Source organism: Cygnus olor, chromosome 10 (genome assembly GCF_009769625.2).
Source record: "Cygnus olor isolate bCygOlo1 chromosome 10, bCygOlo1.pri.v2, whole genome shotgun sequence".
NCBI classification, from domain to species: Eukaryota; Metazoa; Chordata; class Aves; order Anseriformes; family Anatidae; genus Cygnus; species Cygnus olor.
This window is the reverse complement of record NC_049178.1, coordinates 14,104,894-14,121,022: the sequence shown is the minus strand read 5'-3', so window position 1 is coordinate 14,121,022 and position 16,129 is coordinate 14,104,894. Positions and strand designations below refer to the sequence as shown.

The 16,129-nt window shown below is 35.1% G+C and overlaps 1 long non-coding RNA gene across 1 annotated transcript in view; it reads left to right on the top strand.

Annotated features, from left to right (window-relative positions):
- Nucleotides 1-16,129, top strand: part of LOC121075406 — a 32,905-nt gene that overhangs the window by 104 nt on the left and 16,672 nt on the right. The window lies entirely within an intron of this gene.

The following is a 16,129-nucleotide window of genomic DNA, read 5'->3' as shown; positions in this document are numbered from 1 at the left end:
CGGCGGCTGCTGCTGCTGGTGGAGCGGGCAGAGCCTTTCCTTCGGCCTCGTGCTTCCTGAGGTGGCTGCTGCCGCCCTCCCCTCTCCCTGTCCCCATCCCCTCAGCGCTCGGCTGCCTCGCTGCCCGACCCCCTCCCTCTTCCCTCAGGCGGGATGCTCAGGGAGCCCCTTCGGAAGCTCTTGGCACGGCTTCTACGTGCTGGACACAGCCTGGGCATCACCCCTCACTGTCTGTGGGGAGAGCCGCGCACTGGGTGCCGGCAGTGGCAGCTCGCGTCCTCTCCTCTCCTCCCCTGCTTGCTTTTGACCGCCGCGAGAGGAAGTCGGTTTTCTGACAGAAATTCAGTGGGCTGAAGCAGATCTAATGCGTCTTCGCTCCCCAGCAAAACAAAACCCGTCACTGCAGCAGCTTGGTTATGTTAGAATCACAGAGTCTGGCCAGCCCCTTGAATTTAACTTTGTGTTTGGGGTGATAACGCTTCAAATAATTTTAGGTGCTTCCTACACTTTGTCCAAGTGATCAGTCTGCTCCTTTTACATCAGTTAATAAAGAACTGTAGCTGAACCCGGGTAGCCTAAATGACAATAAAGTGGCTAAAGCAAAGGCAGTTGGGTTCTGGTAAGGAAGACACGTGTCGGAGGTGCAGATTCATTTTGCAAGTTCTTAATAAATCACTTAAGAAACGAGTAAAATCAAGGTGGAGAAAGGAAGGAAAAAGCACTGTTGTGTTAGCTCCGAGACGTTCAGGCGAAATTTGCAGTTGCTTTTAAAAAACGGCTTAAATTATTTTTCTGGGGTTTAATGTATTAAAAATCTTAAACGATAACATTCTTAACAAGAGGAGAATACAAAATTGAATTCAAAGAATAATTGCACACAATATGTCATCTGTAGGCAGGTTTCAGAATAATTTATTTTCAAATACTGGATGTTGGTGATTCAAATAAGACATTCCAGAACATGTGCTAAGATCTTGGCTACTTAATTTTAAATTGAGTCATAGAAATGTCTAATGGAAAAAGTGCATGAAATACTTAACCTTTTTCCTCAGGGCAGGATGTCTGTTATCTCCAAAAAATAGTAGGTGCTTAGATTTCATAACCTGCTTTCATATTTCCCCTCAAATGCATTTTTAGATATTCTGAGTAGTCTTAAATCTTTGAATGACAGCAGAGAACTATTCCTGTCTTTAAAAGTTACATTCTATGTGCTGAAAAGAAATTCTGCACACCCATTGCTTTTTCCCTTTGAGTGCTAGGTGTGGAGTACTCCTAAAAGCTGAATTTAGTTCACTAGTCAGTTCTGCTAGTTACTATGAAACCTTCAGTTGCGTTTCTTTCAGTTTACGTATTCCACCCCCCCCCCCCCCCCCCCCCCCCCCCCCCGCTTTGTAAGATCACTTAGTAACAATTGGGCAAAAATATTTTTAGTTTCATTTAACCTGAGCTGTTATGTTTCCAAGTATAGCACTTCTGATGCAAGTTCTAATTAAATCTCTTCAAAACATGCTGTTTGTAACAATGCTATTTTAACTGGTATTATAGTATTGAGAAATATGTGAGAAGAGTGTGTAAAACTAAGGCCGTAATGATAGTCAAATATTTTTAGTTTGATATCCTTTGAATTGTATGCTTGCAGTTTCATGTGACTATTAGTGACCAAGTTAATATTTTTATGTTTGGGGAAGACTGGAGGATGTAGGAGTGATATAGGAAACAATGGTTTGGGTCAACTCTTGTAACTTCAGGGTGAGACTAGGATTATCCTCTTGTCTTGCATATTACAACTGTGTACGTACTTTATAGGATTTGCAATTTCATAGTTACAATGTATAATCCTCTCATATTCATTTTGTCATCTGTCACGCGAATCCTTTTGTGAATGTGCAGTAAATAGAATTATTTAATTTTACAAATGTCATTCTTCTCTGGTGTGACTGCAGCTTCATTTATGTTAATTACATTTATTCATATAATTCTACATGTTTGTAATTTTGACTTTCTTATAAAGTAAAAAATAATGCCACTCTTCAACTTTGTCATCTGATTTGTGTATAGAATGGGTGTATATAAACAGCTTTAAACAAATCAGTAATGTTTACTATTCACTGGCCCAGATATTGATCTCTTAAGTCTGAAACAAAACTGTTGTTGACTTCTACCGCTCAAACTCTAGTATTACAATTATTCTGAAACGCAAGCTTATTATTCGCAAAGAATTTGGTGCTATTTAAGCAATGTTTTTATTTTATGCATTATGATTAATTACTATTGTGTGGAACTTGCATTGCCCTGTATTATCCATATTTTCTCTTTTTTTAATAGTAGCTTAAATGTCTTGTTTGCCTTACTATGGATTCTCTGCACTTATGTTTCAATTATTCTTACAGGGCTGAATATTTTTGTTGTTTTGTTATTTCCATAAGCTCTAGAAGAAGATGGATGCTTTAAAGAAAGTCTTAACAAATTATGTTCATTCTTGTCTTTTTCCATTACATCACTAGTCTATCAAATAAGTGTTAAATTTGTTTGGTGCAATGTGTTGTTTGTGCATCCTTGTATTTTATAATGCCTGTTTTTTTCTGAGTGCAACATTAAAATTAATATTTAATGAGATTTCTTAAAAAAACAACAACAACAAAACCACAACCCACCAAAGGGCCCAACCAAATCTGGGTTTGATTTATTTGGTGTTAATAAGCTTACTGAGTTTCTTTGGGTGGTACAGGTTACATGAGGGAAATATGCTTGTCTCTAAAACTCCAGTGTAATTCCGAACATCCTTCATAAATACGTATTATCAGAATTTAATGTCTTTCAATTCTGAATGTTCGTAATTTTCTACAGTGAGGCAGTTACCTCTTTACAGAGTAGAACACACAAAATAAAGATAAAATTGGGATATTTAAGAAGCAGCTTCATAAAGTTCAACGTTTAGAAGTTTTAGTAGTAAAAATGAAAGTTGCGTTAGTTGAACTTGATTCCCATGCTTTTGACTGGTTGTCTCTGTAAGTTGGATCTAGTCCTGTTTATGACTTTCCAGGTGTGGTCCTACTGGTGAGTAATAGCAGTTTGCTTGCTGTCTCAGAAGCCAATAAATTAATGACTCAGCTGCTGAAAGAGTTTTTCCAGAAATCATTAATTGAGGGGGGTGGGGTGGGGTGCATTCATCTTAAATTTCTTGACAACAGATGATGTTGACTGTACGCCTACAAAGAACAGTTTGGAGAGTTTCTGCTAAAAAGAGGGCTCTTCTACAAGTGCTTGAATTATGAAAATTAATCCAATGTTATAAAAGGACCCCAAATCCATGCTCAGTAAAATGTAAACCTTCAGGGAGGTGTATCAAACCAGGAGGGCTGAGGTTACCTTCAGAAAGAACGTAGTGTATAGGTAGGTTCCTGCAGATGGTTCTGGTAAAACAGACATTCAATTTTACCTACACTGATTGTGTATTACTATTATGCTACTCCACCAAAAGTGGAGATGTGTGCTGCATTTCGAGGAGTGGGACACTAATTTAATTGTTAGTTACTTTTTAACACAATTTATCTATCCTCAGAGAATTTGCTTTGATCGGCAAATGAAACGTTAAGGAGTAATCCTTGATTCTTAGTGTAGTTAAAGATGAACTTGAGGTGGTGCTGAAGAGGAGCTTGATCAGCATAGGAATTATTCAAATACAGGAAAACTGCCATTCTAGAGGCTCATCTTGTGATAATCACATTTTTATAATGATGGGCAGGATGCTACTGACATTTCTAAAGAAATGCTTTGTTAACCAGACTCTTATTTACTGCAGTAAATTTTTTTTTCCTTCCTATCTTCTTTCTTATGTACAGAGTGGTGTCATGACCAAATAGAGTTCAAAAAAGCAAGCTTTCATGATGAACAGACAAAACAGTTAACACCTTCATAAAGTCAGCTGTTGATACTGGACCTTTCCTATCCTACTTCTTCCCAGATCTTACAGCTACTATCTGGTTTTCCTATGTTAAAAAACAGGTATGCTGTATATTGTATTTCTTATTAGATGAGCAGTGTTATTCCTTTATGCTGGTGAGAAACAAGAGTATCCTTGGATGGTAGAGAGGTTTGGGTGATTTCATGTTTCATTCCAGCACCTTCAAAAATGAACCTTCATTCTCAAACTTGCAAAAGCATCATAGAAAATTTCAAAATGGTGTAATGCTTTTAAAGGTGTTCTGTTTTTTAGAAGTGGTATGGTTATTCAAGTAGGAAGCTTGAAAAGTTATTAAAAAAACCCCAACCAACAATTAGGTGAAAGAGCTGTTTATAACCTTGTGGGCAAAATTAAAGAAAATGTTCTAATTGCAAGGTATAAATAAACCTTTTGATTTTAATCAGAACATGCGTTTCTCTCCCATCAATTTTCAGAACACTACCTAATATTCCCAGTATAGCTCATCAGACTTGCAGTTTAATGCAGCTAACTCAGGAACTATATTTATGAGCTTCTTGTTTATAGATGCACCAAAGTACAGATTTTCTGTATTGGCACTCTAATGCTGTTACTTCATCAAAATAATACTGTGGCTTAATGCGTCAATAGTCAAAAGCATTTAAATGAATTCTTCTGAAGATAAATATTTTTTTTTTTTAGCATTAGCATTTGCTCAAATTTGGCAAGGTTTTAAGTTTCTAAAAATCTGATAGATATTGGCCTCGGAATGTATCCTGTTGTTAGGCAGTCATTGCACACTGACTTGTTAGAATAGTTTACATATGTCATTTAATTAGTTTTCAAAATTGTTTCTGAAATGTTGAAGAGTAAGGCTTAAAGTTGGCATAGTGCTGACATTTGCCACTAAGTATGCATATTATTTGTCCTGTTCACTTCAGTGGAATTATGCAAATACTGAAAATTAAGCACCTTCTAAACTGTTCTGGTGGATTTGTGTGCAAGTCTTAGCTGAAAACTAAGAGATAATGAAGGCATGTTAGAAAGCAGTAGGTAATATACAAGACTCAAATTTGCATTCAGGTTGTATTAAGACTGGAAATCAGTGTTCTGTTAATAACAGTATAGTGATTCCCTGAACTGATGGTATGTAAAATGTTGCATAGTCTGTTTGGATGTGCAAATGAGTTTGAAATGGCATTCATACTTTATTATTGTTCTGAATGGTCACTAAAATGAAGTGGTGCTGGATTTTCTGTGGTTTCTTTCTGTCAGTATTTTGTTCTTTTTGATGCCGTACCTGATTCTTACCACCTTCTTGATATTCCACTTTCAAAAACATTCATTAATTTTATATACTTTACCCATGATCTTTGGCATCTCAATGAATCAAAACCAGTAGCTTCATTACATGCTTATTTAAGATACAGTAGCAGAGCAACCAAGCTGACAGTCTTTAGATCCCGATGTGAAAGGACTTTGAAATTACACTTGCAGAGAAATGTATGTCTCCTTTTTATTTCTTGTGCTAGGACATATCCTAATGATTTCAGGCTTTCAGTATCTTTTTAGTGTATGTTTTGTTATTAAATATTTAAGAATTATATGGTTCTGATGAGTACTGTTTCAGAATAGCAGAATTTTATTCATTACAGAGAAGTTTTCAGGTCAAGTTTGACTTTACAACATTCAATTTTGGAAGGAAATAGGGGGAGGGGGAGAGGACAGAAGGGAGCTTGCCTATATGTAAGTTTTATAAATCTGTTCCATCATTTTTGTTTAGGCAGGTGCTTTGCTGAGGAAAATGTGTACGTGTGTTTGAAACGTGATTAGGTGCATGTGTTTATGGAGAAATCAAAATACAGATGAGCACATCTCAAATCAATGAAGAGCTAATAGCCTACACATTATTTCACTAGAAAATGTTATGACCCTGGACTTCAGCCTCTGTTGCTATGCGAGCTTTCATAGAAGAGCTACTTAATTTATCCTGAAACTACAGTGATGTTATTTTGTGAACTAATTGCTTTTTTTTTGAGTGTTGTTGCATGCTGATCATTGACTAATATTTTTGGTTCAGTTATCATTAAAGATTTGTGTAAGAGTAGCCATTTGGTTATTAAAAACTATATTTATAATAAAACTAATAAATATAACAAGCCTATCAAGTATTATAATAAATATTAACTGTATTATATATTAAATATTAACTAGTATTTATATAACAAATATAAATGTGTTGTAAGTTGTCCTGCTAAGTACTGATTTTGGAAAGGAGGAGTTTTTTTGGCAATTGGATTGTTGCAATTAAATTGTTAGTTGTGTGATGGGAGGTAGTTACTGGTTTGTACCTATGTAACAAAAGTCAAGATTAGTCTTTTCAGTTGTTACGTAAGAGGATACCAGATGCTGGATTTAAAACAGGAAACATATAACTGTGGTTGAATGTTCATGCAGCACAGTGCAAATAATCTTCCTGTGTTTTCTCTTCCGAAGTCAAGATAGAAGTCACTGTACTCTAACATTAGACTAAGTAGTGCATTTTAGTATAGATATTTTTATGTGAGTAGTCAAATAAAGGGAAAGAGCTTTCTTAGGAAAACAAATATTTTTAAAGTACTTGTATGCCGAAAGATGTAGACAGGTGTTTTAAAATTGGAAAATAAAATATTAAAGTAGAAAGAGGTTTTATTCTGTGAATTTGGCAGCTGTTTTTCCTGTATTTTTCTAGTGTAATGTTTCTTTTTGAGATGCACTTAGCATGTATGTAGGCATTCTTTGTCAGTACATTGAAAATATGAATGTGAAGACAGCATTAGAAAAGATAAAAGCACCCTGTATTAATCCTTGAATGTTTTCTGTTTATTATGAGACCCATATTTTAACTAGTTTTCAGTTGTGTATATTGAGACTGTGTGATGCAACTGCCAATAATTTTCCAATGTTTTAAGAGAACATGTATTGGAGAGCTTCTAATTCAGAAATATTTTTGTACTATACTGTTTTAAAGCATATGATGGAAACTTGGATACTTTGGTTCTAATGGTGACCAGATGACATTGTCTCCTTTTCCTGTAAACAGCAGAGGTCAAAAACACATGCATGCTTAACAATTGCCAGACCAAATGTGTTGCAGTTATTTTAATAACATCTGGAAGGGAAGAGCCATGCAGGCAACTGAAGTGACTGGTGGTTTCAAAGCTGTGGGTTGAGACCATGCAGAAACCACTGTGGAAACGTTTGAAGTCAAGGGTGAGAAAAATAGCTTGATAGTGGGAGTGAACTACATCTGTATTCGTAAGGTTGATTTCTTAGTACGTAGCCACAGAAATACTGAGCTAGTGTTTTGAGTCTGGATACAAGGATCTAGAGATACTTGTAATCATTTAAATGAGAAGTGAATAAAAAGCCAGTGTCTGAACTGCCTACTAACTGACAGTTTAAGCACTGTTTTTCTTTTGTTGTTATTTGTTTGTTTTTAGGACAGTGCCTATCTGATACGATTCAGCCACTACAAATATTAGGAATTAATAATATAAGTTTCATTCCTCTTTTTTTCTTTTTTTTTTTTTTTTTAATAGGATAACCATCTCAGGGAATTCCAGATCAAGTAACTCCATTTCAGCTGCTGGTTCCCTTTCCGATGTGTTATCCTGTTACAGCTTTTTCTGGGATTATGTGAATCACAGCAGTAGAGTCACCCGAGCAAGTTGACTATACAGAAAAGGGTTGTTTTCATCCTTGATAATCCTGAAAAGTTCATTGTTTGAATTTATTGTACAGCCTATAGACAGTTGCTCACATGAGCTTTTACAAGAACTGGAGAGAGAAGTGGGATTTGCTTTAGGTGGAAGAATTGATAGCCTTGCAACTCAGAAAATTGTTCTTGGAAACATGAGATAACCATGAGCGCTTCTTAACCTCTGAATCAGATTTCCACTGCAGTAGTACAAAGTTCTGCTTTGCTCAGGCATTGTTCCAGCTGAGGTGGTAAGGAACAACTTCTAAACAGCCTTTTAGCTCTAACCATATCTGTACATATCCGTAAGTTCAGCAGGTTCATATAATAACTGTGATTCAAAGTGGACTAGATACTAATTCAATCTAATAATGGTCTGCTTTGTTGAGAGGTGGCAGCTTCTTACCTCTTAATGACAGATACAATGCTTGCAGACCATTTTGGAGATAAACTGAAATGCTGTGATTTCTTTGTAGATACTTGTAGAGACTTACCACCATATGGGTACTGCATCAAAACTGGATTTATTCAATACTAGCATCAAACTAAGATCTGGTTATGTTGTAAAGGATTAACAGTTATCTTGCTTTACTATGCATTGGCTTACACTTCCCGCTGATATGGGACAGTGTAACATTTCCCTGCCCTTTGCAGTTCTGATCCCATCAATGTTTTCAATCCTGAAAGGTTCAGAATAACACATCTTTAAAATGGAGGAGAAAAGGCACCATCAACATTCCTATTTGTTTGGTAAAAGTGTTTACCAGAAAATTTGTGGTGTGGTAAGATCTCAGCCTTCAGTTGTTTGTCCATGTACTAGAAGAGTGCATATTGACCTGAAAAAGCAATCTACTCACAGTGGTTATGCACTAGCCAACAACTAAGGTTGTTGCTGCTTTATGCTTGCTATAAGAATGACTAAGCACTGATATTTGCAAATATTGAAGTTCAGAATAAAAATATTTTATTAATGTTTATTACCAATATGCCTTACAATTTTTGCATTGTGAACTTAACTAGTTAAATAGAACATGGAGAGATCCATGGCCTAAACTGTTAGTGAATCAACAGTTTTTCTTGGATATACTTTCTGAATTATTTTTCCCTATATGCCTATCTTTTTTTTTCTTCCTTAAGACAGGTGTTATAGCTTAACAGATATTACTGTCAATGTTGCTTCCTATTGAAAACAATGACATATATGTGATTGTCCATATTTATTTTTAAGTATGTTAGGAAAAATCTTGAAAGCTGTAATTGGAGGGTGGAGGGAAGAATTTTAACTACTATAACACTAATCAGATCAAGGCTGGGATTTCTTCAGTCAGTTTTCCCATAGGTATTGTAAAAAAAACAAACAAAACTGTTTTCCAGCGGAGGCAGAACCCTGTTGTCACCATCAGTGTGGAATGATGAAGCTGATGGAGCTAGCGACATTCTGAATCTAAGGAGGGCTATTAAGCCCTCCATGATAATTTGGATTTCATCAGGCAGAAGTAATACAACTAACTTGCAGTAAACTGGTTTGGGGTTTAAACTGGTTTGGGGTTTAAATAAATTGTAGTGCTTTTTTTTTTTTCCCAAGTGATGCTAAGTTAGTCATTTTAACTCTTGTGACATCTGTCCTTCACAAAAGGAAGGTATTGTCAACTAGTTCTAGCTAAAGCTAATTTGTGCTTAGTTTTGAGAACATCTGGTCTTTGTAACCAGAGCTTTTTTTTACTTGTCAGCACTGCTTGCCAGATTATTTATGCTGCGGGTCTTCATTTTGCTCCTCAGCTCTGAAAATCGAAGCTAATCAGCCAGAGATGCTTTAAATAGCCTACTGTATACTAGATGAGCAAGGAGAAAACTAATGGTCACTCCTTTCAAAACCATTTTTTATGTGATTGTATAACTTAATTTTTTTCTTTTACATGTGAATTACTTGTCAGTTTGTCAACATAACTGACAGAATGGGCTTTTCTCTCTAGAGCTGAATTGTCTTTAGCTGGACACTAAGGGAAGTGCAGAGGAATCTTTCCTAAACCTGAGATTCCTAGGACTTTTGTCTATCTCCAAAAATATTGAAAGATATTTTTATTTTGGTAAAATGTTGTCTTTTTTCCTTAAGTAGTTTTGTCATATCTGTGTTGCTACATAAAAACAGACTACCATTGTGCAAATCGGACTAAAATTATCTGTGCTGTTTCAAAGGTCAGGTGCACTCAGTGAATTTGCTTTCAAATTATTTTGTTTATTCTGTGTACGTATGCATCTTGAGCTCTATAAAGGTCAGGACAAGAGATTCATTTTGGAATTTAAAGAAGTTTTTTAATGCTGGTAACCCGTGTTAGTTTCATTTGAACTAATGAAAATTGTTTTCCTTTGTTTCGTTTTTTCTGTCAGTTTTATATCTCCAGCAAAGCTCACTTGTAAGTGAGGTCCATTTAAAAATAAAACTATTTGTCATGCATTTATTTTATCATATTTTAAACTTAAAAGTTAAATGCTGTTTGCATTAATTAAACTGTATTTCTATTTGGTTTTGCTTTCTTGGCTTATTTCATGTGACAAACTAGTATTTTCCTTGCTGGACTAATATATTTATAGGATATACAATATTTAACTGTCTCTTGCTACAAATGGTTTAATAAAACAGGGTGATGGTGCAGTTCCTTAGACTTTGTATGTCCTGCTTATTAACGGTCATGTTGAATAATATAATGACAAAAGGATTCATATATGAGTCAGCAATGCATAACTAATTGCAGTTTTCAGTCACAGAACCAATAAAAATCAGTAAGGAAGTGGGCCTCTATTAAATATGTATTTCTATTTATATGATATATATTTATATCATATATATATGATATTTAGAGGAGAAAGAAAATGTATTTGTAAGGTGCCTAAATTTTGTCCTCTGTAATGTAAATTCTCCTACAATGTTTTTTTGACTGTAGAATGGTAGAAATGTGGAATGTAGAAATATTTTTGGTGACTTTCTTAACAATAACTCATAGAAAGACAAAATTTTATGAAATGGTGATAATGATTTTGCACCCAAACATGAGCATCTGTGTCAAACTTCACATTCACTTTGAAAGTCTTGAGCTGTTTAACCAAATCAAAATTTTCTCTGTGAAAATTATTCTGACATTTTCTTTTCTGACTTTGGGAGATAAAATAAGGCAGAACTTGCTTATAGAATGAACATAATAGCAAAACTTAAGCGAATGCTGTGTTCTTGTGCGCATTTTGTGGTAAGGATGGACATATTTTCCAATTATATGAATGTTTAGAAAACTGTTCTGAGTCTCTTTTTATGGGTAAAGGAACAGAAATGTCATCTTGGAAGTTGCAGGTCTTCAAGTAGTAAACAGTAGAGGGCTAGTTTACCTTCCCAAAGATCAGTTCAGCATGTGTTTAATCTGCAGTTGCTCAGCTTACAGCTCATGTGGATGTAACCAAGCTTGGGTATTAGTAGCAACAGATTAATTGTTGCACAGATATATAGATATAGATATATTTAAGTTATGAATAAATAAAGATGCTTTGGTGGTTTGGGTAATTGGCCAGGTGCTGCTTTGGCTTCTGTACTGGGCTGACTAATTTCAGATGGCAGACTGCTACGTACATGTGCTTTTAGAGACACAGAAGGGGAGGCCTAGCCTGGCAGTGCTTTTGCTTGTGGGAGCTTTGCCAAGATGCTGCTCCTGTTTGGAGGTTCTCAAATTTCTTGCCTGCTTTTTACTAGTCTAATCTGTAAACTTTCCCTCACTGATTCATTACTGCTAGTAGCAGGCACTGTCTCACTATCTTTTTTTTTTTTTTTTTAACCTAAGTGTCTTCAGTGAGAGAGATTTCTGTGTCAGCTTTTCCCTGATTTTGTTGTTTGAATCCTAGTCCATTAAAAAGCTCTAATGTTTATACCTTCCCAGTGCTGCATCTGAAGCTGTAACTGACAGTGTGATTTAAGAAAACTTATAAGTCAAACAAACAAAAACAACCTGGAAACTTCTCAGATATTTGAAGTACAACTTAGAATACACGTTTACACATAAACCACAAAAAGCTATTTTGTATATATGACTACTGAGGACAACTTCTATTTGAATGAAATTCTGTCCTGTTACTCATTCTCCTAGGTATCAGAAAACCACTTCTGTTCTCGTATTGTGACATTAGCACATTTTATGTTGCATTAATTCTGATATGTGACTTATTTTTAAAGGCTTGATTAGCTAGGATAAAATCTCTATATGATGCATGCTGTAATGGTGCACCTCTGAGCAGTAAGTTTAAGTATCAGAATTAAGGACTGGGTATGAGTCTCAACTGAGTCTTGTGCTAATTCAAGTGAAAGAAAAGGAACAGAAATTGAGAAAAGGTAGAGTGAGAAAATATTTTTCTTTGGAAGGAGATTAATAATACCTTCAATGAGGATGATATATAAGGCCTGATGTCGCACATAGGATTAGAAATGGATGCTAATCCACAGCATCTTGTTTATAGAAATACCGTGAATAACTCTTAGAGCCTCTGAAATTGAATACTTACTTCATTATCTTTTTCAGAGTTCTACTGTAATGTAGAACTCAATTCATATTAACATCTATAGCTTTATAGATAATCAAACATTATTAGTGAAAAATTTTCAAACTTTGATATACATAAAACAACTCCATTGAAATATTTGGGTTTGGTGGTGGATTCCAATGCTATCAGGCTCTGAGCATCCTGTGAGACATACTAGAAGTTCTGTAATTATGGATACTTAGACCTTTGATTTTTTTTTTTTTGATATTTGATACTGACACTAGAGCAACTGCTTTCTCTGCATATGAAAATTTCTAGTATATGGTTTCAAATTGGTGTTGCTTTATCTAAAAATTAAAAAAAAAAAGTTTGATATGTTGTAATTGATCTTTAAGATTTAAGTTGGAAATAGCAGTGAACCCAGCATGTAAGAATAGTGGCAGACACAGTAATCAACTGGTCTTACTAGAAGATAAATCCAGATGCCAGTGAAGCAAATGTGAATGTGTAGCATTGCTTGATTAGCACTGTGGTTTATGCCAGGTCATTTGTATGCTTTAACCACAATGAGATTTCAGCAAAAGAGCTTTTCAGTTCCTCAGAGAAATAAGAGTCAGTGGAGCTGACTTCATAGATGCTTACTTCTGAAGTAGTAATATTTCTGTGGAAGTTATTGCATATGTTATTTATCTTTGCATACATATTAGATGTAGTAGGATAGGACTGCTTTGCTGAAGTTACTTCTAGTGTAAATCAGCATTTGATTGGGAAATAATTGGCAAAACTCTAACAACGTAGAAGTACGTTTAATGAGCAGTGGATGTTTAACCTGGAACTATTTGTTGGCATGTTGTGGCTGATTGCCGCAGCCTGTAAACTTGTATTAGTTTCCCTGGGTACTTCTAACAGGCAGTGTATGTACTACAGGTCGGTTGTACAGCATATGCTGGGGCACTTCTGCTTGCAACTTCGGGTGGATATGCAGTGCTAACAGGGGAAACTAAATGGGAAAACACTTTTTTTTTTTTTTTTTACTGCAAAGAATACAAGTTACTGTTTGTGCATGTTATTGTGTGCGCACCCATGATGCTGAATATCAGTGGCTGGTATTGTGTTCTGGCAACAGTACTTTTCTGCTGGTTTTGTGCCCACTTTCATGCAAATTCTTAGAGCTGAAAAGTCATGGCAATGTTTTTCTTTTTTTTTTTTTTTTTTTGCTTCAGAGATGTTCTATCATAAACATAAATAATACATGTAAAACATGGAAGTAAATTAGATGCTGAGTATGAGCATTATTCATTCTGTCCATATGTATTATGTGTTTATGCTGTTATCCATTTAGGATTCCATGCTTATAATTGACTGAAATACTTACACATTTCTTGAGCTCCACTTTGTTTTGAAGTATGTAGACCATGATTTCAGGAAGCTTGAAGAAAAGGCTGGAGAATACAAAGAATTAAGTATTGTCAGCATTGATGAAAAATGTAAATCAGAAGAAAATATATCTGATAGCTTTGTTTAAATAGCTTCTCATAAATGCATAAGATTCTCATTAGTCCAACATCAGAAGACTAATGAATATTAATGAACGAGATCAAAGACATATTTAAAAATCAAAGCAAGTAAACAACAATTATTTTTAAGAATTATGTAAGTTTTTAACTACACAGAAATATGAATCATCTTAACTGAATAGCTTTATGAGAAGTTTTTCTTGAAAATATTTTTCCTGAAAATTTTTTATGCTGCAGGGCAATTATGTAATGTAAACAAACCAAAAGTATCTACATGATAATCCAAAATATATATAAATGTTTCGAATATAGTATATTTAAACAACTATGAATTCAGCTGTAGACTTATTAGGCTGGGAATTTGAGCTTGACCAGAATCCATCACTTGAGCTTGACTTAGGCTGCCAACACAAATTTGTGAAATATCAAGAAGGAAATTACTTCTGTTGTCTCAGACTCCTGCTGTTCCCTTCTACAGTTTAGTGGTTTTGGACAAAGGTCACAATATGTAGGTGTTTCAGTTAAAGAAAACAGTTTGTATGTGAATTCTTAGAGATTCTGATGATCACATGGAAGATAATATCCAGAACTATCTTCATCTTAACATTTACTTTTCCAAGTGTGTACCATGTGGCATGATCTCCATATTTTGAACTGTACATGCTAGTAGTATTGCATGGAGTAAATATTTCATCATCACAACATAACGCAAATTTAAGTTAAAATATTTAGGGAAGCAATTTTAATAGATTAAGTACTACTTGTCAGTTCTCTTTAAATGTCTACTATTGTTTAATTAGATAATCTTCTATTCCACTGAACTAAATAAAACAAAACAAATATCTATTCTGTTCTGTGTGAGATGACTTGAACAAAATAGTAGGTCTAGGCATGGGTTAAGATACTTTTTATATTTTACTTCTGGATTTTTTTTTTTATATATCTCTGCATAATCTTCTTTAAAATTCAGTGAGGATTTTAATCCATTTAATCCACTAAGTCATAATGAAAATATTACTCCAAAGGCACAAATCTCCTGATGCAACACAGGAAAGTGTTCAGGCCGTAAAGTACTCAGTCCCTATGGGCAATAGTGACGTTGTTTGACAGTTTGTGATTCCTACAGACTTTAATGGCAACATAGGGCTCACAAGAGGCTTCTTCAAATACTGTCAAAGTAACAGTTTCATTTTGGACCTAGATATAAAGCTAATGGTTTCTAACAGCTTTTAGTGTCACTGAATCAAATTTCTCAAGTAGAAAGAACGTTTGACATTCTGTTTTAAAGTGACCGTATGTTTGACCCAGTTCTGCGATCATGGTGTCATCACAATTGTATCTCACTGCTGTAGGCTCTTGGAGGCTGACAAGCGGAACAAGTTGCTTTAGCTCACCCAGCTCATCTGTCACACTGAGCAGCTCGCAGATTTCTATTATCTGAATGAAATGTGGAGAGAGTTCTCCCCCCACTCCCCGCTTATCCACATCCTGGGCAGCCACTCACACCCCACTAACAGAGCAAAGTAAAATGCTGGAGGAATAGGGGTTCAACTATTTCCAGAGATGCAAATGTAAGCTACATTTAATAATTAAAAGGTTTGTGATTTAAAAAACAGAAATAAACTCTGGTACTAGACAGAATGACTTGGATTACATGGGAAGTTAATATCCAAAGGAGGCTTGTGGTTACCTTATCTGAAAACAAAACTGAAATGCTTTGAGTTGTATCTTTAAAATCTTCATGTTGAGCACTTTCTTAGTGTTTGAAATGTGTGAACTTCTGTGGTGATTTTATTATATTTTTCCAGAATAGTGCAGCTGGGAGTTTTGTACAGTGTAGGCCAAAAAATCTTGCCATAATCTCAACACAAACCTTTTTGAAGTTCTCATATGAGAGCAATATTATGGCACTGAATTTGTGCAGGCTGCTCTTTGAAGTTTATATGCTGAGGCTTTTTACAGCCTGACTGCTGTACTCTTGTAGCGACTGATTAGTATTTCTTCATTTTAAGGGTATTATTACCAAAAGAAACACTAAGCATAGTGCTTAGTAAATGTTGATGAGAGTTTTTCCCAACATCAAACAAAGGGAAAAGTTTTTGTAGCCCTTTAAGTTATGATACATCTAGTCTTTTAAATGCTTTTAGTAGAGTAAAATTTCAAAGTATAGTAACTGTCAAATTGTCTTATCCAGCCCGAGAGACAGTAATCAGCAGTAACGCTCCATTTAGGGTAATTGAATTAAACATTATAAGGTCCACAGAAAGTACGGAACACTTCAATTTGTGTTCACTTGAATTTGGTTATTAAGCTTTGATGGAAATTCCATTTGCCCAAATATTTCTTTTTACAATACCACACCATTTAACTCTTATCTGTGTAAAATCTGAAAAGTGAGTGTTTCATTCATCCTTGATTTTATCTGCAGTGACC